Here is a 26,366-nt window from a genome sequence, read left to right on the forward strand (position 1 = left end):
AGTGAAAAAAAAAGAAATAAAACAAGAATGAGAAAGTACTAAAAAAGAAGTACAGGAGAGAAAAGGCCGAGAGAGAGTATAAAAGTGTGGAACAGAAGAATAAGAAAGAGAATGAGAAAAAAAGAAATAAGAAAAATATTAGTAAATAAAGAACAGTAAACAAAACAAAAAAATGTATAAACATAGAAGAAAAATGGAAAGACGTAAAAAGAATACAGTAGAGAAAAAGGAATAAAATGATAAAGGAAAAAACTATAAAGACAAAAATGACGAAAACAAACTTTCTTGATCAACAAGTTTCCAATCGAGATCTGATGAAGTAGTCAATTAAAACAATGTTATTTCTATAATATAAGCTGAGAAAAAACAAACTGCTTTATATACGATGAAGGAAGCGCTAAAAATACACGGCTAAAACAAAACAAAGTGAAAATAAACAAATGCATCTTAAAAAATACATTTGATAATTTTATTAAATAAAAAAGAACGAACAATACACGTACATGTATATAAAACAAAATAAATAATTAGAAAGATAATGTGCTTCCTATGTGAAGACGCACGTGTTTTCGAAGCCGACTGTGAAAGAGTGGCGAATAAGTTGATTAAATTAATGGCGGCGAAGACCGCAAATTTGTTGGCGAGCTGAGGCTAAAATAATTAGGAGCCAAGAAAAAGGATTAAGATAAAAGCAGGAAAACTGGATAAAGATAAGAGAAATCCAACGGAATCACCGTGTATGTTTGTGTTTGCATGTATATTATTGTGTATGCATGTGTATGCGTATTTAATATCGTTATTATACACACACACACACATATATATATATATATATATATATATATATAGGAACAAAACACACACACACACACACACACACATATATATATATATAGGAACAAAACAAGTTATATGTTCATCAATTTGATTTGTTCCTTTTTTATTTCTCTATTTCGTCGGAATATTATTTCCATTATTCTCAGAATATATATATATATATATATATATATATATATATATATATATATATATATATATATATACTGCATAATCGAGTTGACCCACCGGTTTTCGTCAGATCCCCGAGCATAAGCAACAGTGAGCCTGGCTAGTACCGTGGGTGACCTTTTGGGAATATCTAAGCGCTATACGTGCATTCCGCTTATTCCAGCATTTCTTCCAGTCGTCCTGAACCTCCGTCTCCCACTGGTATTTAACAACGTTGAATCAAGGGGGGGGGCGATTGCGCAATCCTTGCTACAAAAATTTCAGAAGCATATCCCCTTACAGTGGGTTTTCATAATCTTTCATGACTGAAGAAATATACCATATATATGCACATTATATAATAAGACGGCATAGACATGTTGACATACTGCTCCCGTCAGATCACCAAAGCTAGACAACGTTCAGCCATGTCAGTATAAAAAATGGTGACTATTTAAGAATTCCGTGTGTTGTATATACTCTTCGCTTATCTCGCATTGTTTCCAATCAGTCTTCACACTGGACCCAAGCAGTGCCGATTCAGGAGAAGTGTGGTTGATGATAGCGCAGCTGTTGCCTCACAATTGCATGCACATTTACCCTTACAGGAGTATTCATTGTGTCTTCAAACTGAACGGAGTCATCGAATGAATATATATATATATATATATATATATATATGTGTGTGCGTGTGTGTGTGTTTGCATGTGTGAGTGTGTGTGTGTGCATGTGTGAGTGTGCATGTGTATACATTACTATTTTATGTAAATATATATATATATATATATGTGCGTACATGAACACATAGTACATATATATATGTATATATATATATATACACACAGGCACACACACACATACACACACACAAACATATATATATAAGAGCAAATAGTTTTTTAAATTTTTATTTTATATATATATACCTAGGTTAAATTCGTAAGAAAGAACTGTACCAGAATACACGATCATGGAGAAAAATTCAAAAGTAAGGGCATAATTGTATTTATATCTACTACAGATTACCAGAATAAAAAAAGCATTTGTTCTGTCATTTTCCAATCTAAAACAAATGACACCACTATTTAGTTGCTTCTGTAGGATTATCTTCAGCTTTTATTTATATCAGTCTCTCCGGAAATTGCATCTCGTACACTATGTAAAACTCTGTGATATTTCAGTACTTGATCATATTTTCATTCTTGACTATTGGATTTTAAACGGCAAATTTGCTGACTATGTGAGTAGTTAAGTGAGAAAACTTTAATTCTTTACTTCTTTAAGCGGTAAATTCAAGTAGCTTGGTCCCCAAATTCCGCCTTTTAACTTCCGGTCTGGAGGAAGTTAAGAAGTAAAAACTAAAATGAATATGAAGAGTGAAATGTTTAGAATAAAAACAACCAAATCAAACCTCCCCAAAAATTCGAATTGAGTAAATTTAAGAAATAAGATTCAAAATTAAAATTTTAAAAAAATTTTTAATTTAAAAATATTATTTAAAACCTTAATCCTTTTATGTGTTTATAGGACAATGCCTAATAACAATTATAGCTGTATAATATGTATACATGTATGTGAGGCTGTATGTTTATCTGTGTGTTGTATGCATTTTAATGTATTACAACAGAAAATACACACGTGAATACTATATGATTAATGCGTATACGTGCGTGCATGCATTTATGTATATATGAGCTTATATATTATTATAATTGCATATATACGCCTATTAATGTTTATTTGTGTTTAATATATGTGGCTATATATATATATATATATATAAAATGAAAATTACAATTGAATTTACCAAAATGATCCAAGATGGTAAAATTAAAGTAAATTATAAATATTAAAGAATTAATATTTATAAAATTATCTAAGCCAGATATAAAAGCTCGATAAAACCAAATAGGAAATAGAGCTTATAGGACGATCCATTTATCTAGTGTTTCCTTTTCAAATTAAATATGTTTTGAACTCATTTGAAAATGTTTTTTTAACATATTTTATTAACTGTTTGCTCATATATATATATATATATATGTATATATATATATATATATATAGATAGATATATATAAATTTTAACCAATATGTGTTTGATATGCTCGTGGGTGGATGTGTGTGAGTACGTGTGTGAGTGTGTAGGTGGGTATGTGTATATATGTATGCTCCTACATATATTTCTGTGTATATGCGTGTGTATATGTGTATATATCTGCGTGCGTGCGTATGCCTGTGTATATGTATGTGTACATGTATGTATATGCATATGTGTGTGTGATTGTGTGTGAGTGTGTGTGAGTGTGTGCTATACATGGGGAAAGAAAGTCATAAAAACATAAAAACCTTCACCAAATGGACCAAAAGCCCCCTCTTTGAACTTTACTCTGACTGAACACTACCACCACTTACTGTGGGGGACAGAATGTCTGAGACCACATCACTCTGAAAAACACATTTAGTATAAGCAGATGTAAAAATTACATTTCAAACTCTCATTTAAAAAAACCTTTTTACGACAATATCTGAAGAGAGCGAAACAAGGCTTGAAACGCGTTATAAAATATTAAAAAAAAATATGATAAAAGGCTGAAAAATTCACAATTGTTGATGGCTACACTCTTAAAATATATATATATATATATATATATATATATATATATATATATATATATATATATATATATATATATATATAGGGGGTGTACTAGCGGGAGACCCGACGTTTGGCGAGATTTAATTAGGATCAACTAATGTTTCCCCCTTTCAATATTTTATTGTCATCGAAATCGGTCAAATCGCACATTTATCTATTAAATCGATTGACTGCCTACTCTAGTCGAGGAACCATAACGGTGCAGCGAGAAGGAAGTTTCACATGACTCCCCGCAGTTACTTAATCCACAATACACTGAAGCATACATTGCACTGTTATCGATTTTATAAAATTATTGTTATATAATGGCTTGATTTAAAGTTTAACATGTCAAGTATCATTGTTCAGTTGTGCTCTATACAGAAACATTTATTTCGAACATGATCCTGTTTTTGTCAAAGAACCTACTGTTGATTTTATAGGCTTGACTATTTTATTTGTGCGGTTGTTAAACTTCTTGAATGCAGTTTCAATGTTAAGCTGTATCCGAGTAGTAACTTTGATCAAAATCGGTCTGTTCCTCATTCTATCGTTTTCGATTATCGATATTTTATACTTATCGGAAGCATTTCGATACAAAACCTTTTCCAAAAAACACATTAAGTACATTTGTGTGAAATTTCAAAAACATTTGCCAAGCCGTTTACGAGTCTATAGGGAACACTTTCGTTCACATACAAACAGATAATGTGTCTTTTATATATACAGTATAACCCGGATATAAGAGACTTAATTTTTCAGACGCCACTGTTCTTTTATGTCCGGGTTATACCTATATCCGGGGTTCTTATACCCGTGTTATACTGTGCATTAACACAGACTATAATTTGGGACCAGAGAAAATCTCTCTTATATCCGTTGTTCTTATATTTGGCTCTGTTATATCCGGGTTGCACTGTATATATTAATAGATATACATCAGTGTGCTCTTATAGTGTATTATTGTTACGTATATATATATATATATATATATATATGTATATATATATATATATATATATATATATATATATGCGTATGTCCCTGCGCAATGTTATATGATATTATTAGTTAGTAACCCCTGTCTATATTACTGCCCATATACATGTATGTGCGTATATATGCATCTGTATGTGTAACTTATTTCAACAATGTATACGCACTAGTATTGTTATTGCGTGGATGTCTCTGTCCTTATACTTTATGATGTGCATGTATTTCTGTATGTACTCATGTATGCGTAGACGCGTATGTTTCTTCCACATTGAGTTGGTATTGTAGTGAGATTAATGACTTTTGCAGCCGTTGATTAAGTTGGGAAATCGAGTTAATCCGATTGTAGTAGTAGGAGGTGGAGACGAGGAATGGTAATACTGGTGTGAGGAGGAACGAATTAAGGAGAGACTGTTAATAGGAAAGTGAAAAGATCGAACAAAAGTACATGGGGATGGAAAACAGCATCCGCAAATATAAATAATACTAAGCATAAATATTTGTTTTTGTTGGATTTTTTGGAATACTATTCTTATATGTATTGTTATTGTCACAACGTTTGGTCGATAGAACCTAGGACCTTCTCCAGGTGTATCTTGGTGAATTCGTCACGCTGAATAAAGCATTTTTGTGGATTCAGTTATAAGTTACACTCTTCCGGAGCAGCACTCAAAATACCATTGCAAATTATTTAAAACTTGTATCCAGTCATGGCTGACAGAATGAGAGTATGTAACCCTGTCGATTAAATAAACGGTTTCGTCAGAAATTCTTTGCAAATTGTCGAGTTTGAGAGAACGGTTCCCGAGTTCAACAAGATACACCTAATTCAAGTCGGAAGTTACATTCACCGAAACATTGTGAAAATAACACTTAAGATGAGAACTGTAGTCCGAATAATAAGAATAATTAATGCTCATCTAAAAAATAATCAGCAACATAAAAAAAAAACTTTTATTTAAAAAATACAGAAGAATGTTTTTGATTTACGTAACAAAAATGTCATATTCAAAATATATATGATATATCGGCTTATTTGTTATATTCAAAAATTCACGTAAATAGATCAAGTAATAGCATTTGTATTGAATTTACTCCTAAACTAATTAACCGATCATTTTGAATTTTAAATATGTGTATATGATTATATATTTGTATGTCTTGGATACACTCCTAAACTAATTAACCGATCGTTATGAATTTTAATTATTTTATATGTTTATATATTTCTATGTATTGGATTCACTCCTAAACTAATTGACCGATCATTGTGAATTTTAATTATGTGTACATGCTTCTTTATTTCTATGTATTGGATTCACTCCTAAACTAATTGACCGAGCATTATAAATTTTAATTATGTGTATATGCTTATTTATTTCGATGTATTCGATTCACTCCTAAATTAATTAACCGATCATTATGAATTTTAATTATGTGTATATGTTTATTTATTTGTATGTATTGGATTCACTCCTAAACTAATAAACCAATCAGTATGAATTATTAATATGCGTATATGATTATATATTTGTATGTGTTGGATTCACACCTATAATAATTACCAGATCATTACAAATTTAATGTATTATATATGTTTGTATTTTGTATAGATGTCATATTCCAAAAATCACATATAATGATTACTTATTTTTAATATATTGATGTGTACAAGAAATTCCATCAAAGTAATTAGGTACTTGTATAGCACAGTACTCATATGAAAAAAAAAACAAAGAAAATATTACCTGTGACATACATAAAAGTTATTAAAGCCGAAAATCACGTTTAATATACGAGTAGTATGACTTACATATGAGAAATAAGGTGCCTGTTAACTATAGCACCCAGATTAAAAAAAAAAAACAAATATATTATTACCCCTGGCGTTCAGAAAATTTAGCCAAACAGAAAATTACATAAACGTATCGAGTTCTTTCATTTTTAAATTAGAAAAAAAGGTACTTGTACAGTATAGTACCCATATGAAAAACAAAGTAAATCTTACCTGTTACGTAATAAAAGTAATCCAAACCGAAAAGTATGTAATATATTCGCGTAGTATGACATTAATATAAGAAATAAGGTGCTTCTTTAATATAGCACTATAATTTAAAAACAAACTTTCACCTATGACTCACGGAAAAGTTCGCACAAGAGAAAACTATGTAAAATCGTAGAGTAGTTTCATCTATATATTAGAAATAAGGTACTTGTACATTATCCTACCCAAGAAATAATGTACTTATGCGGTATATTACTCATATTAAAAACAAATAAAATCCTACCTATGACGTGCATAAAAGTTATTAAAATCGAAAATCACGTTATATATTCGAATAGCATGACTTTTAAATGAGAAATAAGGTGCTTCTTCACTATAGCAATAAATGAAAAAACAAACAAATTCTAACTCTAGACACACAGAAAATTTAGCACAACAGAAAATTACTTAAAAGTATCGAGTTATTTCATTTTTAAATTAGAAAAAAGGTACTTCTACAGTATCCTACCCAGGAAATAAGTTACTTACCCATATTAGAAACTAAGAAATTCTTATCTGTGACGTACATAAGAAAATCATGTAATATATTCGAGTAGTATAACATTTATATGAAAAAAGCCGGTGCTTCTTCACTATAGCACTCTGATGTAAAAACAAACAAACTCTTACCTGTGACATACAGAAAAATTAGCACAACAGAAAATTATGTAAATATATGTGTTGTACATTACCCGACCTAGGTAAGGATTTTTTTTTCACATACGTGCTGTAAATTTCCTGTTCTAGGGAAGGTACAATTATTCCACACATATGTTGTGTAATACCCGTCCTAGGTTAGGTAAAATATTATTTTGCTCAAGATGCCAAATGATACATGGACATAAAAAAAAAACTTCCTCTATTCTAAGAATAACAGGTATGTTCAAAATTTTTCTCATTGTCTTATACGATCCCGGGCAACGCCGAGTGGCCTTGCTAGTATATATGTAAAAAAAAACGACACAAAGAAAAAAAAAGAACACACAAATATGCATTCGAAGGAAAATTAGAATTCTTCGTGGACAGGAAGTAGATATTGAAGAACAGGAACAATATGAAGAAAAAAAAAAGAAAGCGAAAAACAAACAATTAAATGAAGTAAATTATGCAATTTGCATTTTTTAAAGTAATCGGACTACCATTATTATCTTGAATGCTATTCTCACCACGTTTCAGCCGATGTAACCTTCGACGTTCTTCAGATATATTTTGCCGATCTCGGGATTCTCTGCGAAATTTAAAACGTAGCAGAATACGAAGAAAAGCAATAGAATAACCAAGAACACCAAAGGGAGTCTTTTAGTGAGTTGCATACGAAAAGGATAGCTAGAACGAGAAAAGAGCCTTAACTGAAGAAATATAATACGGATATTAACAGGAAAAGATTAGTTAGACTATTTCAAAGTACAAGAGGAATCTTGTGAAAAACTGTAGTACGTTATTAGAATGCGAAAAAAAAAGGAATTGGACGTATAGGGTTATTCATAAAGTTGGGATACATTAAGAACTAAAATGGATAAATTGGGATTGGAGCTTAAAGAAACAAGCAATGTCTTCGACAAACCCAGTTATTGACGTGTAAAGACATCAGAATTCATGTTGAAAATATTCCGTATCGACATTAAAATTGAACAATATGTCTTATTTTAGAAAATTATAGCTTTTTAACTACGTATCCAGACTTTGCAGACAAACCCAGTATTTTAAGAGTAAGTGAATAAAGACTGAGATTTCTGATTTATTTTGTTGATTGATAATTTGAATTCTTGAATAGTTTTGACTACAGTTCTCATCTTGGATGTTATTCTGACAACGTGAGAGTCATGGCGTAGCGGCTGAAGTAGTTAATGAAATTCAGTTATAAGTGGTGCTTTTCTGCAGGTTTAAAATCTAATTCTCAGTGCGGGTAATATAAGAATACAATTAAGAATTACTCAAGATTTGCTCTAACTGACGAAACGAGGGCATGCTACCTCTGCGGAATAAATAAAATGCTACGATTTGAACACCGTACAGATTTTCAAGTTAAACAGAAAGATTTTCAATTTCGACTAGAAATACCTAAACAAGTCAGAAGTTACATCAGTCAAAATGTTAGAAAATGACACTAAAGATGAGAACAGTAGTCTGAATAACGTAACTGATTTAAATTAAAATCAATATTTACAATGAACAAAAAATTAACAAAAATAATAAGAGTTTATAAGAACGGAGAAAAAAAGACGAACAGAAAATATGTGAGACAAAAATATTTTAATCGAAAATCGTTGTGATTTAAAAGAATCGAGAAGCTCTGGCATCAATAATAATAACATCAAAGGAGAAAATTCAGTTTAAGCCACATTTGAAACTGATGTCGTTCACCGAATCAGTTAATGTATACACACCACACACACACACACACACACAAACACACACACACACACACATATATATATATATATATATATATATATATATATATATATATATATCGGCTAAAATATTTAAAAAGATCTCTCGGTTGGAATATCTAAGAAAGCTGGCGAATACTGGCATCCGGTAGCATGCCTCCAGCTAGAAGAAAATGATAAAAAAATAAATACAAAAGAAAAAAACAAAACAAAAAACTAATAAAAACAGAGAGGGCATTGCCACTATTGCGGTGTTTACAAATTCACCATCCCTGGCAGTCTTGAAGCGTAGGATTTAACTAAAAAAAAAACAACAAAAAACAGGTGCTGTAAAGATTTCCTCTTTCTCATTACCAGACGGCGATTATTTTCACAATACACACGGTTTTTAAGCATGTTATCATTTTATCGGCACACAGAACCTTAATGACTGATTCATAATAAACGTAATGCGGTAAGATAATGTTTCATTGAAATGAAACCGTATATTTATGAGCCAAGAATTTACTATCAGGAAATAGCAGCATCGATTGCCAACCCCTTTCAGAGCTACTTGTTATTATTAAAGAAACGCAGAGATTTCCTAACAAGTTTTCTACAAACTACTGGTGTTCACTGTCTACACTTCATTTTACTCCTTGATATACCTTCTTCATCAAATGACCCCCTATATCCAACAGCCTCTTCAACTTCTGTCAACGTTCTCAGACTTCCTTCGCTTCCGGCGACCTACATCTCCAAAACCAAATGACATGCACTTGCCGCTAAATATAATTCTGTTGTCCTTCCGGTTACAACTGCCGCCGATATCTTTCTGTCATCTTCAGTTCCGGGCAACACCCTCCGAGTGATCCAATCCTTGGCGACGTCTACATCGAATAAACTTATATAAGGCACATCCACGTCGATTTCCTGCTGATACTATCTTGGGTTTAGCCTTCATGACATTAAATCGAAGCGTAATATCTTAGACACATCTCACTACTCTGAAATTCACCTCGATATTCTGGTGACGCCCTTCTGATTTCTGTTTACAGTAGTATCATCTTTAGTTTCCAGCTTGCAGTGATATATTTCTGTTTATCCAGTTTCTTTCTGTTTATCCACTTTCTAATGGCGTTTTTCTAAGGCTCCAAGATTTATATTCGAACAAGTCGCTGCAAATCAATGCACAGATGTCATTCGAAAATAAAGGTTAATATGTTTGCCAGGATGAAAATGAAGCAACAACGTGGCAATTGGTAACATAGGTTGAGCACGTCAAGCAGAAATTAGAGTATTTAAGACGATACCTCAATAATAATTTGTTAACATTATACTTGAAATTCATTCAAGCTATAGTCAGCTGGAAAGCAGTTCTGTGGAATTGTTTTTCTACTAAAAGATATTTATTGGAAATATATTTTGCTCTTAGAAGTTTCGTGTTTTTTTTACGTAATGGAGATAAAAAGACGGATTTGCAGCTCTCAAGAACTAGGCTTATGCAACAGACTTTGATTTCCTGATATTCTTGCATCTTGTCTATGCAGTATACTCCTATAATCCCAAATAGTTCATCTGTATTTGTAATTCTTTCTTTGTCATTGTTGAATTATGTTTTTTTTTAAATCAATTTTCACCCCAAACAAGGCACAGTGCCGCTTTGAATATAGGGGGTTACTATCGGGGACATAAGTTGCAAGGGTATTATGAGGTGAGATGAGTAGCAAGATGTTTGTTTACATTACACTTGAACTTCTGCATGTCAGTACAGTTGGGAAAGCAGAATCCCGGAAGAGAGTTCAAAAGTCTAGCAGTTCTGGGGACGAAACTATTGGAGTAAAAGACTTTCTTACATCTAGGGTTCTATACTGTGTAGGGGCGAGACTTAGCTGCTTGTCGGTTCTGTCGGGAGTAGTCACGTCGAGGGGCTACAAGTGCTTGTAGTTCGTCAGAGCATTCACTATTAAAGTACTTGTAGAACAGGCAGAGGGATTCAACATTTCGTCACTGGGACAGAGGCTGAAGCCTAGATGACTGTTCAGGACCTATCAGGTTAGCGATTCTCTTTTGAGCCCTGTCCAGGAGTGAGAGACAAGCAGCAGATGCACCAGCCCAATTGTGACAACAGTACTCCATACATTGACGAATGGTGGCCTTATAGAGGTACAGGATACTTTAAGGCATAAGTAGTTTTCTAGCACGGTAGATAGAGCCTACCTTCTGTGCAGCAGCCTTGGCAATGCTCTCAATGTATCTATTCTATTCCAGATCATGTTCCCTGTACACGTTAGGCCGAGGAATTTAAAGGAGTACTTTTAGGTTATGTGTTCTTGACCATTGCTATTGGTAATAGAAAAGGTTTCTTGTAGTTATTGAAGGAAACAAGCTTAGTCTTGGCAGCATTGAATTTTTGTCCCCATTCCACTACAGATTGGAGGTCATTCTCTAATGTTTCTGCCATTTCCTTAGATACGTGTTCATTTGTTTTCCCCTTGTGCTTGTTATAGAGAGTGGTGTCATCAGCAAATATACCCATCCTCGAAACAATTTTATCAGGGAAGTCATTTATGAATATCAGAAATAATAAAGGTCCAAAGATAGACCCCTGAGATACTCCCGCATTTATATCATATTGTTTAGATGTACAACCGTAGAGGACAAGTTGGATTTTTCTCTAACTTAAGAAGGATTTAATTACATTATGTATTCTTCAGTGATTCCATATGATCTAATTTTCCTTAGCAGATCATCGTGCCATACCCTGTCAAAAGCCTTAGATATATCGGGGGCTTTTTCTTGGCTTGTAATACAGAAACCGGATAACAACGTTATCGTGAAATCACCAATGTTAAGACGCACTGAACCTGATCAGTACTAAAATGCGTGACCCGTTAGAAATATAAGATGATGTATGTACTCCTCGCTTATCTCGGCATTTTCCCAGTGGTCCTGGATTTTCCATTGTCACTGGCATCAAGCAGTGCCGACCCAGGAGAGGTGGGTTTGGGGATTGTACAAATCTTTGCATCACAATTGCATGCGCAGTAAACCTTACATGGGGTGTCCAAAGGCATGCAATATTAATGTCCGACATCTGCTCCTGTAACATTAGCACATTTTCTGACTGTGTATGTATATATAGATAATTTGTTCTTTTGCATAAAGTAATCTTTCAAAATATGTCTACTAGGTTTAAAGTTTATTTTATCTTATTCAGTGGTTGGTGATATGATCTTAGAGTACTTCTAAAATTATTCATCTTTTTTTGTTGATGCAATGGTTGATATTATTTATACTAGTTAGATTTTTATTTGTATCTGGTGGTGGGTTATGGTAATGGTCGCTCAGCCTTCGATTTAACGTCCGGAAGTCTGCGTCGTGTTTTTGTCTGAATCAATGATTTCATTACGCACATAAATAAAAAAAAATCATTGAATAAAACGAAAGGGCGAATGAATAAAATGAAAAATAAAGTAAAGCTAAACAAATAACAAGCTCGAAAAGCTTCAATAGTTTAGGTTTATTTACATTCAGTTAATTTTATTCCATGAATTCAACAAGAAAAGAGAAAATGAAAAGACTCGTCCCATTAAGCCGGCATGAATTCTAAGAGATTCTGAATATCAAAATCGCAAGCAAAGTGAAGCGAATTGAAATGAATGCATTCAACCGGAAGTGAATTACGTCCCCTTTTCCTTCCGAGTTTCCTTTCTTTTTCACTCTGTTTTTTCTATTTTTTTTCATTCATTCATTTGGTTCAATTTAATCAACATTGATAAAAGGGGCGGGTAAACAGAGCCGAACCCGTAAGGCGGGCGCCATCTAGTAGCCGATTATTGAATTTGAATAAACAGTGTCAAGTCACGCTGGGCCTTAATTTTACTGCTGCCAGTGATACTCGTTCGTTTATGTGTATGTAAGAGAAATATATAAAGATAGAGATACACAGATATATAAATAATGATAGATAGATAAACAGAAACAAAAGAAACACAAAAAGAACAGAAAATAAAGAGAAAGAGAGAGATAAATAGATAGATAAACAGGGAGAAAGAGAAAGAAAAAGAGAGAAAAAGAGTGAGCTGTGTGCTGTAATTTGTCTTTAATAGCAAATGTCCGACGATGATTCCGAGATGAAGACAATCGCCATCTTTTTTTCTTTCTGCTTAGCGTTCCTTTTCAATTAGCAAATGCTGTTTTGTTTAACGTGTCTCTTAAATTATATATATATATATATATATATATATATATATATATATATATATATATATATATATATTCACTCTTCCTTCCTCTCCTTTCTCTCTCTCTCTCTCTCTCTCTCTCTGTCTTTCTCCATGTATTTTTATATACAATTGTTCTCTATGTCTTTTTTTTTCGGAATAGAGATAGAAAAAGTGTCTGGGTTTTCGAGCATTGAATTAATGGGAAAATTTAATTAGTAGTTAATGCTGATTTCAGTAACCGTGTCGTTTTTGAAAACATTTTAAATGCGTTCACGTCAAAAGAGACACGCTTATATACGCACGCATACAGGACCAGACACTAACTTCGAGTACGAGCAAAATAAATAAATAAATATTTGTCAAATCAAATTAGACGGAACATAAACATTCATTATCGATTCTAATTCACATAGGCATTGGTTACTTCGAGTTATACATCGATGCCTGCTCGCGTTTGCTGTCAACCAACCACCCATCTATCGTTTGCCATGCTTATATACGAGTGGGGGTTCAAAAGTAAAACCTCCTATTTTTTTGCTCAAAAAGTTTAACAGCTACGAGTGATATTATTAAAAAAATGTGACCTATTTTTGTCTCAGAATTTTTCTTTTACTACATAGCCACTATCATTTTTAATGCAATTTTGCCAGCAATGAAAAAAATGGCCGTCCATGCGCGTTAGGAGCGTGCTCTGTTATACGAGGGCCGTTTCAAATGTAAAGCCTCCTATTTTTTTATTAATTCAAAAGTTGAAGAGGTACAGAGACATCGTTGGTGAAATTAAAACGAGCGGCATTTTGTGCTCCAGAATTGAATTTTCTACATTGTAAGCACTATCTACAATGTACCTTTGTCAAGAATTCAATGACGCATCTTTGCGTCTGACACAAAAACTTTCTTAGAGTCTTTAACCGTCAATATTGGCATCAGAGAGATGAAACTTTCAGGTCATGAATGTATAAGTTCAGTCATCATGACAATGCAATTTGCAATCGCCTCTGATCAGTCCGGATGAATAAAAGAATTAGAGGTATTACTTTGGAAACATCTCTTGTGTGTTAGCATCTGTCGGGTGTAACATTGTTCAGGTAAAATAAATCGTTCTGATTGGCCAATAAAATATTGAGTAAACTAGAAAAAAAAAAGACCCGATAGAATAACCAATAATAATATCAGTTTAACGTGTTTGTTTACGTTTTATTAATAAAGCATATACCTTTTCAACATTTACGGACTAAATAAACTACTTTAATTTAAATTAACGTAAGATGAAGCAATATATAAGGAAATAACCGCGGCTTAGTGGTTAATGCCATGGACTGGCAACCTGGCTGACTCAAGTTCGAATTACAAAAACATTTTCTTTGGGGATGTTTGTAGTCATGATGTGCCCCCGCCGGTAAGCATTCGATATATTTCTAGAAATAATTTGTGAGGACGTAAGAACTCATGATCAAAGGGAGCTAACTTCTTTTCTGTTTCAGACAATGTTAACCTCCTTAACAGTGAAAGCGCGAAAACAGCATGAGAGGGACACTGGCGGGCTCAATTAAGTAGATTATTTTGGTTGGTTGTTTTGTTTTACGGCATATCAACCCTTTTCGGGTTATTTAATGCCAAATCCAAAGATTTTTAAGAACATTTTTTTAATAGAATATATTTGTTGTTTTCAAGTCGGTTTCTATTTAACACATAATTTGGACTCTAACAGCTACTACCACTCAGAGTGGACCTGGGAGCAATGGAAATTAAAGGGTGGCTCAACACTCCCCAAAGCCCGCAAGTTGGGGCCTCACCACTGGATACAGTTTAAGGTCATATCCAGGACCAGATTACTTTGAATCTGAATAAGTGATGTAGTGGATTAAGACTGATAAGGGTATTGAATGGAATGATAAAATTGTCGCGTTAAAAAAAACACTCTAGATTTATTTTAAACTTTTAATGAAAGTATAAATTCAGGTAACTTGATTATGCAGTATAGCTGACATCTATTCAATGTAGCTTCCTTCAGCCTCAATCACCGCCACGATATGGGTCCGGAACTGGTAGCACTTCTTATGAAGCCAAGCCTAGGTATCTTTGGACTTGTGGGCCGGCGTAGCGCCCTGCTGTCACACTCAGGGTCTTCCAATGGCCACCTGATTGCACCAGGGGCTCACCACACTCTTCAGCACATCCAGGTACATTTTGGTGTTGACTTTGAAGCCGACTTCGAAGATGTAAGGTTGCAAGATGTGACCCTGACTTTAAACTATACTAAAGATCATAAACCTTGGTCGTCCGATGCCTTGAGCTGTGCCCTCAAGCGTAGGGTTTGCATCTTGAGGCTGCTTGCAATTGTCATGTTGTCATAACTTTGATCGGCAGAGAGCATGTGTTATACAGCGACACATTTTTGATCTTACTCGTTGAACATTGTACCACTTTCAGACATAGTAGGACGCTCCTCACGCTCTTTTGATTAGTACACAACTGGCCAACTAACAGATCTTTAGCAACACACACACACACAAAATGAAAACTGGTTTTCATCGAACGGAAATGGAACCATGTCGCATTTTCTAGGGCAACAATTTAATCGTTCAACCTTGTACATTGCATTATTTTTGTGATATCTTCTTGAGTAATATAATTAGTATAAAATAATGAGACCTAACACACAAAGTTATAAATAAGGGCTATGATAACAGCATATTCTTTTCATTATTTTGACTCTCGGGTGCGTATCTGTTGATATCTTATATTCTTTTATGATTTTAGTCATGAGGTTTTCGGTTGATTAACTGTGTATGTGCCGGATATATACTGGAGAGTCAAAACAATGATAAGAATATGATGTTGTCATAGCCCTAGCTATAACACATTTGTTGTACAACAGAACAATGTAACAAATAAGATATTGACACCCGTATCTTTAATGCCATATATCAAGAGTTACTTACTCGCTGTTCGATTAACACTTCCAGCATCTTGTTTAAAATGAGTAATTCATTTTAAGGAGGTGTCAGGATGTTCCACTATATCACTGTGTTGCTTTATTGTATATAAATGTCAAGTAAACTGTAGGTAGTTTAATTTTTCTCACTCTTTTTTGCAATCCATGTGCTACACGCATGCGCACACATATTCACCTTTCAGTATAATATTCTGCAAAGCATTGATAGTTATACCAAAACCCTCCTCATTCATAGCATAATTTAAATTATATAGACATATTTGAAACGAATGCCATCAACAAAACTCATCCGATTCATACGAAATAAACGAAGAAGTAATATAAAACATTTCCAGGTCACGGAATAAATAAGATAGCTCAACCTCATAGGCAAACCTGTGATGATGCGAGTACATGTACAAAATGTAGAAATAATCTAAGCGCAATGTTGCCTCGATGTCTGTCCATCCGCGTCACTCATTTCGTAAAGTTAGACAGTTAACTTTAAGAAGTAAATAACTAGCTACGATAACATAAGTCTCCTCTCGTGAATAAATTCTTTTTCAATTAAAACAATGTATAAAAGATCTTAGCGAATGTTTTTAATCTTCTTTATAAATTTTTTATTCAATTTGGTAAGACAGACGAGACGATCACTAGCCATCCATGAAAAGACAACGAAATAATTCAGTGGCAGCGAAATACCGGCACGTATAAACACCCGCATATATGTAGAATGTGTTTTATTTGTAAGTAACAGGGACGGCGACATTGCTGGATCGTAAAGTACGCTTAATATATTTAAATTCATGCGAATTTCATATTTATGATTTCAATCAGTGAAAAAGTGTGAAAATAAATGGAATTTGCCAGGTGAATGTCGAACGACTGCATTAAAAATATGCATGCGTAACGTAATAAATATAAGTTAACGTTTTAATTTTTAGTCTTGCAGCGAACATGTCTTCATGGCGCAGGCATTAACGTCAAAAAAAATAAATCGTAAACTAAACGTTTTGGCTTCGATTTTCGGTGGTGGCGCACGAGTCATTTTTTAAAATTATTACTCTATATAAGGTCCAATATAATCTATATATCTATAAAAGTGAAATTGTGTGCGTGTGTCTGCCTGTGTGTGGACATTTCCAAACATAACTACTCTGTCAATTTTGATTCGAGATTTGACATAAGAGGTATTGAGATTTGGGTAAATCTTTTAAATCAGTTTTTAGCCAGAAATTTGGCTGCCAAGGGGTAAAAGTTCAACGATTTGACATTTAAAAACTCTACCAAACTCCTCTGCCAATGTTGAGTCTACACACTTGAAATTTTAGATGTGAGTTACTTGGACTTTGATCAAACTTTTTAATTTGTTGGAACTCAATAAATGTTAAGCTGTCAAAATTGGGGTCAAGTTAAAAAAATGATCTCTGCGATATATTCCAAATTACACAGCCAATTTTTGGACTAAACATTTGATATTATTCATAAAGTGTGTTAAGACACAGGAAAAGATTTTAAATCAGTGTTTGGACGAAAATTGGGCTGCCAAGAGGTCAAAGTCTAAAGGATTTGACCTTTGCGGTCTCTAGTAAATTATCATGTCAATTTTGAGCCTAAACATTTAAAATTTTACATATAGGGTATTCAAACATGCAGCAAGCTTCTTAATCTGTTTTGGGGCAAACATTTGGCTGCCAAGAGTTCAAGTTGAAAGAGTTTACCATTGTTAACTCTACCAAACTCCTTCGCCACTTTTGGGTTTACAGACTTGAAATTAAAGATGTAGATTACCTGGACATGAGTCAAACTTATATATATATATATATATATATATATATATATATATATATATATATATATATATATATATATATATATATATGACAACTTAATTTACTCACATAAATTTATATACGAAAGTATAGATTTATGCGTAAACTTTAAGTATTTACTTCAAAAGTGCTCAATACGTAGGTAGAGCAAGTTAGTAAGTTATAAAATGTATATGGCGATTAAGCTACACTGAATATTCCGCGTTTCATCCACTCTAGGATTCTTCAGGCATATGCGCGAATTCTGTGGTTGTTTGTCGTTTTTATATGCGCATCTTCGCATATAAAAACGACAAACAACCACAGAATTCGCGCATAAGCCTGAATGAAACGTGAAATATTCAGTGTAGCTTAATCGCTATATACATTTCATAACTTACTATATATATATATATATATATATATATATATATATATATATATATATATATATATATATATGCATTTAAAGATTACACGCAAGGTGTCCATTTTGAGTTTAGAAATACCGGGGATCTTTTTAATCATCAAAGATTCAAAGCTAAAACACTAACAAGAAGAAAAATGGTCCGTGATTTTCTTATTGCAGACGATGATGCACTAGTGGCCACTTCATTTGAAGAAGCACATGAATTAGTTGACAAGTTTTCCAATGCGGCAAAAGCATTTGGTTTGACGATTAGTATTAAAAAGACAGAACTTATCTACCAACCAAAGCCCACCCCGTTGCAGCAAGGTGGTGTGAATATTCTGAGACCAGAATATGTGGAACCGCCTCAGAAAATCTTAGTGAATAGACAGCTTCTAAAGTATGTTAAATCCTTTGCATATCTCGGAAGTAAGGTGAATTCGTCAGCATCACTTGATGATGAGATATATAGCAGAATTTCAAAGGCGACTGATGCCTTCGGAAAATTACGGTCAAAAGTATGGAATGAAAGAGGTTTGACTCTAAAGACCAAAATCTCAGTTTATTGTTCCGATACTCCTGTATGGATCGGAAGCCTCGACCCCATACTAAACAACTAGCATACAGTCAACTGAAAGAGGGTAATCGAAATGTGGGTTGTCCATTTCTGAGGTAGAGGTATAATCTTAAGCACGCAGGCCTGTACCCAAAAAACTTTGAAGAAGATGATGCGAATAGAAAATTGTGGAGGAAAAAATGTTTTGCGGGCATTAACACATACGTTGACACACGGCTATCGAATCAAACAAATCTTCGTAGAGCAAGAGTAGGAACAGCACCTTCTCAGGCTGTATCCTGTGAGTCGTGCGGCTTGGTTTGTAGGAGCAGAGCTGGCTTCGTGTCACACATGCGGCACAAGAATTGAAGGCAGAGTTAAACAGAGCGAACTTTTGGCCCTCATGCGTCGAAAACGACGGGAGAGTCCATTATATATATATATATATATATATATATATATATATATATATATATATATATACATACTTTTGCACATAAAGTTAGGAACAGTACATAAAGCCTGAATAAAGCGCGGCTAGACTGCTAGTTTAACAATAAATACGAAATCTGCATTAATAAAAATATCAAATATTTTACGAGCGGCCATATATATATATATATATATATATATATATATATATATATATATATATCAGAAAAAGATCTCGCTAATAGAAAAATATATACTGATGCATATTGGTCAATTTGAAACAAGAGCATACAATGCAGTGTGTACGCGTTATGATAGCCTTTTATACTAGGCACACACACACGCGCGCACGCGCGCACACACACACATATATATATATATATATATATAAGTAAAAAAAAGGATATACGTCTTCTTTTTCTTTCCCCTATAGTGTTATAATATCATATTTTCTATTTTTTCATAACCAGCTGTAATGGAAAAAATCCAGGAAATAAAGGAAAGTTATAAAAAGAAAACGTGAGTTTTTGAATTTTCAACAAGATTTTACACTACACACACACATATATATATATATATATATATATATATATATATATATATATATATATATTGTTTCAGAAATTCGACTCTGGACCAAATAACCGTCGGTTATGGACAACAGATGCCACTATCATGTAACTTTAGAACGCTGCATCAGGCACATGTAGTCGTTATAATAAAATCCTACATTGCATCCTAGCACAAACATCATTACAATGCTAACAATTTTAGAGGAAGTAGTTCTTTTTTTTTCCTCTAAAAGTGCAGTCCTTCTACCCACCCTTGTCATACTCAGGACGAATTCTTCACTTTCGACGGATATGGTGTTTCACTCATCGTTATTTGATCATAAACACAGTCACATCATTAGCTGCCGCTTCTCCCACAAAGAAATAATTAAATCTCCCTAGCCAGATTCCGCGGAATCACATTGGTTGAGACCTGCCATTCTTGTATTTCAGAATAATTATATTGCCTTTATAAACGGACACTTCAAAAACTCTCAAAAATAGCCTCATACAGAGAAATTAATGCTAAAATGACAAGCAAAACAAAAAAAAAGTACTACGTATTAACCGCTCATACACAGACAATTAAACACTGATACCCTTAGAATTTATACTTACAAACACGTTGGCAGGTTTATTTGGGCAAAATATTAAGATATTCTGTTATTTATTACATTAAAGAAAGAGAGAAAAAGAGAGAAAGAGATGAAATACAAAATGACGTTTTGTATTTTATATCTTTCACTCTTCTTTCCTCGCCATCCCTATTTCTCTTTGTATATATTCTTCCCAACACTTTCCCTGTATGCCTCTTTCTCTCGCACGCTTAGAAAGAAAAAAATACATAGCGATGCCGACGAAAAACAAACCAACATTTATTTCCTCTCTCACTTGCTTTGTACATTTGTTCAAGTAATAATATTTTTTACAAACCTTTCTCTTGCTCGCATTGGACATTTGTTCCTTTAATTATATTCTTTTCAAACATAGTTATGTTATTTCAATGTAATTTATTTCAATATACTTTATTTAAAAACATGAAATCTATTCCGATGTGTACTTCTTCTGTTATTCACATTTTGAAACTGTTAAGCTATTTTTATAATTATGTTTTTTCTTCAATGATATGACGTCATTTTGTATTTTATCTCTCTTTCTCTTGCTCGCTTGCTTAAAAACAAACAAAAAAACATTACACGTGATCCCCCCTCTCTCTCTCTGTCGCTCACTTTGTACATTTATTCCAATAATTATATTTTCTACAAACCTCTCTATATTTCGCTCGCTCACTTTGTATATTTCTTCCAGTAATTATATTTTTTTCAAACATAGTTTCATTTTTTAAATGTAATTCATTTTAATATACTTTATTTAAAATTGCACAATCTATTACGATTCGTACTTTATATGTTGTTTGAATTTAATGTTTTCTTAACATGTTTAATATTCACTTTTGACATTGTTTGACTATTTTTAGAATTTATCCTTACTTTCTAATAATAAAACATATACAAATACGTAAACGTTTTATCAATTGATTTTTAATCGCATATCTTGTCAAATAACTGTTTTCATTTAAGTTATTATTAGATATATTCGGTCAAATTATTTAGATGTTTATTTACAGAAATTTGAATAAAAACAATGAGTATGTCGCATTTTTACAGCTTTACCAGTAACAAAAAGGTGAATGTGCAACAGAAAAACAGCTTTAAATTGTGAATATTTCACATATGTTAAAATAACATTACATTCAAACCACATAATCAATACGGATCCGGTAGATGATATTACTGAAACATGTATTTTAAGATCGGCGACGATCCTAATAGATTCCGAACTTATTCTCAAGATTGCACACACGTTTACTTTTTATGGAAGGGGGTGGTGGTAAATTTTTACGTTAGGTCTACCTCCACAATTTTCTTCAGAATGGCGACTTTTATAAGTTTTTGATTATGCTGATTAATAAAATCTCATACACATTTTGCTGTGACAAATACTTATAGAGATATAAATACCTGTATTATGCACTGTAATTAACTGGCTGCCAGGTTTGTACGCATGCATTATAAACAAATCTAATTCTCTCTACCGGTACTGCCACCCCTCAATTTTTTTTACGTTCTAACCATTTTCGGGTGGGTATGCTGACAACGATTATCACGATTAAACTTTGGGGAATTATCCCCCCCCCGAAACAAAAAGGAGGTGTCTACTCCAAAAGCCGTTCTTTACATGCGGATATCGAGGTGTCTATTCTGAAAGCCGTACTTACATGTATATTTCAAACGTCGTTCTTAACAAGACAATACACAAAGAATTAAAGTGAAAAAAGTCGTAATTGTTTTGGTTTACACGCTTAAAAAAGATGACATCAAACTGAAATTTAATTTAATACTAGACTACCCGTGACCCGTTGGGTCAGTATGTTATATTAATTAATGTATAAGCGTTACACTTGTGACTTAGAGAAAATAGGTTTTTTATGACATAACAAAAACATTTCTATGAAAGTATATTAGAATGAAAAAAGAATATAGATAGATTTCTATGAGTCGTTCTGTTTATAATTGTGTATTTTTGGAAAAAAAACCCTACATCCATTGAATTATAAGTGGTTTGCCATACTTATAGGTAAATGCTCACTTAACAGATACCATAATACTTAAAGTTAAATTCAAATTTTGATATATCTTTTAATTTACCGCGAAAAACCAAAACAATTGGGTCGCTGAAAACGTGCACAGTAAAACAATACGTATTATTGTCGCGTTGATTATTTATTTTTAACGCAAATTAAAAAAAAACATATTTGCGGGGTTATTTATTTATGTTGGTAGTGTAGAAGAAAATGTATGGATGTTTTTTTAAAAATGTTTATTAAAAACGGAGAATAAATAAAAACAAATGAACGTGTAAATCGCCGTTGTAAAGTCCTCTTATAGTTGTCAACGGGTTAAAGTAGATTTATTTGTAAGAAAATTGCGTTAAAATAACTTAAACGTAATACGGAAATGAACGATGTAAAAAAAATTGCAGAAAGTATTAACAATTGATTATTTGGATAATTTAAACGCGAAAAAAAAAACAATTGTGACGTTGAAAACGTACACAGTAAAACAATACGTATTATTTTCGCGTTGTATATTTGTTTATGTACGTATGCGTAACCGGAAGTTGTAAACCGGATGTTGGGTTATAACACCCGTTACAAGGTCATTTGAGTTTTATAATTATGTAGATTATTACTGGAAAAGAAAAGGAAGACTTGAACAACAAGCAGAAACAACTAGGACTGCTACCACTGATTTCGATTACTCTAAACAGTTCATATAAAGTAAGAATCCTTAACATCTCACACTTTTATTTTTACTTTCCGTTAACATTCTAATGGACTTGTTTTCGTAACTTTATTAATACATACTGATTTACACATTTTCTTAAATGCTTTTTTTTTTAAATTCAAACAGTAATTGCAGGTTATCACCACTAACCAACACTAATCAGCAGTGATAGCCATATTATTTCATTTCGACCACGGTCGTCAGTGTCTGCAATTTTTCAGGGACAGCAGTGCCCACCAACATCAACCGTAGTTTACTTTTTGCGAGAGGAGCAGTCTTCCACCAGGCAACGCCGGAAAACGGCTCCTGCTGGTGTATATATATATATATATATATATATATATATATATATATATATATATATATATGTATATATGTGCGTGTGTGTGTGTGTGTGTGTGTGTGTGTGTGTGTGTGTGGACATATGATAAATATTTAAAAATATATTTTGTCTAGTGTTGAAAACACAAATAAATAATTTAGTAAACATTCATTATTTTAGGCCTTTTCCTATTTTGCTAAAATCGACTTTGCAATCTAGTAGGAGATTATATTTGCTTTACCCTATAATCACTTTCTCTTAGAAGAAAGATTCCCAGTCTTATCTCTACATATTTACTAAAATTAGACACCTCGACCTTAAACAGTACACACACACACGCACAAAAAAAAAACAGTTGATATAACGTAACCAAAACAACGGAACATGTTTTGTGTGAGTGTATCTAACTTTTTTATTATCATTTTATATTTTGAATTATACATTTGGATTGGAATTCATTTAAGAAGTTGAATTAGCTTTCTCGTACCTTTATTATTTTTTACAAGTAATTAAATTAAGCACGCTATTATTTGTATTCTATGGAATATGTCTCTACGTTTTCCTTCATCCTTTGTGAATCAATCTTCCCGCTTTTTATATCAGTTATTTGCTTATTTCGTATTCGAACCACATTTTCTTAATTATCGTTCATATGAATTCATAACTGCCTATTCTCGCTCACATAATAACGCTTTTGTATTCCTTCTGTGTTCTCGCTCTTTGATTCCAGTTATATTGGACCGCATTCCTATGCAACCCTCTTGCGATAATTCCATTAATTTTCCTTTAACAAATGTATCTTCTTTTCCATTTATTACTTGAATTGTTTGTCTATTTAACTCTTCACCTATTTCCTCTCTTTCGGCTTTCTACAAAGATTCCCATCTCTATTCATATCAAGTTAAGTATGTGTATATCTATACTGTATTTCTCTTAGTCTGTCTGTTTGTGCGTTCCACTTTTTCTAGAAAACTACTGGTCCGAGCTAGTTGAAAATTTATATAGACCATTCATACTATAAGGCGTAGTAAACTAAGTATTATTGTATCTGTTCGATGAAGGGTAAAGAATTAACAGGGGTTAGTATAATTCAATCTTTACTTGAAAACTACTCGACCGATGTGGCTAAAATTTAGTATAAACTTTTATTATGATAAGGTGTAGAGGACTAAATTGTATGGTATCTGTTTGATGCACGTTTAAGGATTCGTAGGAATGAAAAGACTTAGTATTTAATGGGAAAAGCAGCACACTTGTAGCCATATTCAACCGGCAATTCAGCATAAAGCTCTCATTCTAAGTCGACGGACTATTACTTTGGCTATTTTTTTTTCATTTTGTTTTGTAAATTGAAATGCTAGGTATGGGGCAGCAAAACGAGCTGCTAACATTCCTCTGCTTTTTATTGAAACCAACCGAAAGCTCTTTTTAGTATACTCGCTGTTCCCTTAAGTGCAATTGTCTGGATTTCTTTGGTTTATAAGCCCTATAGCACCTATAATAACTAGTAATGAAAACTCATATAAATATATATATATATATATATATATATATATATATATATATATATATATATATATATATATATATATATATATATATATATGTATGAGGAAAGAATAAAATAGAATGTAATGCCGCTGAGATAAGATGTGTGAAACAAAAGAGATAAGATGTGTAAAACAAAAGAGGAGAAAAGGAAATTAAACAGGAATAAATCATCAAGAACGAGATGTTTCGGATCAATGAACGTGTCCAGAAATAGAAAAGCCGTTAAATGTATTGAAACAATGGCAAATCATAGAAAAAAAAATAAAAGGCGTACAACGGGATTTTTTATGAACGTAGATAACTACAAACATACTCCTACGTATAGTGTTCAAACTCCAAACTAATTAATCGAAGACTTTGAATTTTGGAACGCATCTTATAGGCGTAATTGTATTTAATGTGGGATATATTTATTTAATTGCGATATCTTTCGTTGTTTATTTGTCTTACATGCACAATACTTCCATTTTATTTGAAATTCTTATTTGACTTTACCATTATTTTTCTTTCGCGTTTCTCCCTTTCTTCATTTTTTAAAAATTTTCTTTGTTTTGTTTATTGCTTTCTGTCTTTATATGTTGCTTTCGTATTTGCATATTGTTTTTAAGAGATATGTCATCACTCATCCAGGCAAGACGCCACTCGAAGATAAGGATTATTAAAGATGTTCAGTTGGACTATAACCATGCCTAATCGCAAAGAAAGCGGTTGGATGGACAGTAGATTACTGGACGCGGATTTCCAAGAAAAACGACTCAGCAAGTATTTGTTTTCATTAGACTTGAATATGACCATGCTGCAGTCAGTTAGTAAGCAAACGAGTTACACTTTGTTTCCACAGATAGGATGTTCTAGGAAATAAAATTTGCTCATGGAAGTTTCGTTTGGGTTTCAGTAAAGAGCGAGAATGGAAACCTATTTGCTTTGGTTGTAGCTAGATGAGTTTCGTGCTGTGAATATTTTACAGGGGAAGCAGTGATTTGAAATTATTGAAACACCTGCCTAGAATATTCCGTTGCAACAGACGAAGGAAGAAAGAAAGATATATATATATATATATATATATATATATATATATATATATATATATATATATAGAGAGAGAGAGAGAGAGAGAGAGAGAGAGAGAGATGTAACATGGCCATTCAACCCATGTTCATTACACTTCAAATATCTCACCGTC

This window comes from Euprymna scolopes, chromosome 7 (assembly GCF_053919585.1).
Source record: "Euprymna scolopes isolate OS-2025 chromosome 7, ASM5391958v1, whole genome shotgun sequence".
In the NCBI taxonomy this organism is placed as follows: domain Eukaryota; kingdom Metazoa; phylum Mollusca; class Cephalopoda; order Sepiida; family Sepiolidae; genus Euprymna; species Euprymna scolopes.